This window comes from Mus caroli, chromosome 8, assembly GCF_900094665.2.
Source record: "Mus caroli chromosome 8, CAROLI_EIJ_v1.1, whole genome shotgun sequence".
NCBI classification, from domain to species: domain Eukaryota; kingdom Metazoa; phylum Chordata; class Mammalia; order Rodentia; family Muridae; genus Mus; species Mus caroli.
This window is the reverse complement of record NC_034577.1, coordinates 12145147-12145562: the sequence shown is the minus strand read 5'-3', so window position 1 is coordinate 12145562 and position 416 is coordinate 12145147.

Sequence of the window (416 nt, the reverse complement as noted above, 5' to 3'; positions counted from 1 at the left end):
CCACTATCTGTACTATAAAGAGCCTCTCATATAAAATATGTGGTTTTGCCAAGGCTGTGAAAATGAAATATAAACTAGAAATTGATTTTTCATATTTTTTAATTATAGCAAAAGTGTTAACCTGGGTTGAGATTGAACCCTGTTTAATTGAGATCTGACCTAGGGTTTCTTGGACTCTTGCTCCTGAAATAAGGATAAAGAAAGCATTTCAAGCAGCCTGATGTCACGAAAGGATTCCAGTTGCTAGTTTGTGATTTGACAGGAGAATCCAGTGGCAAGAGTGACCTCACAGGCAACTTGTCCTAGTTGTCAGATAATCCATTTGTCACATNACAGAAGGCACTTGTGAGAAATATTGTGATAGTCCATTTTCAGGATGGAATGTGCCCAGAGTCATCAGAGTCACAGAGAAGCAG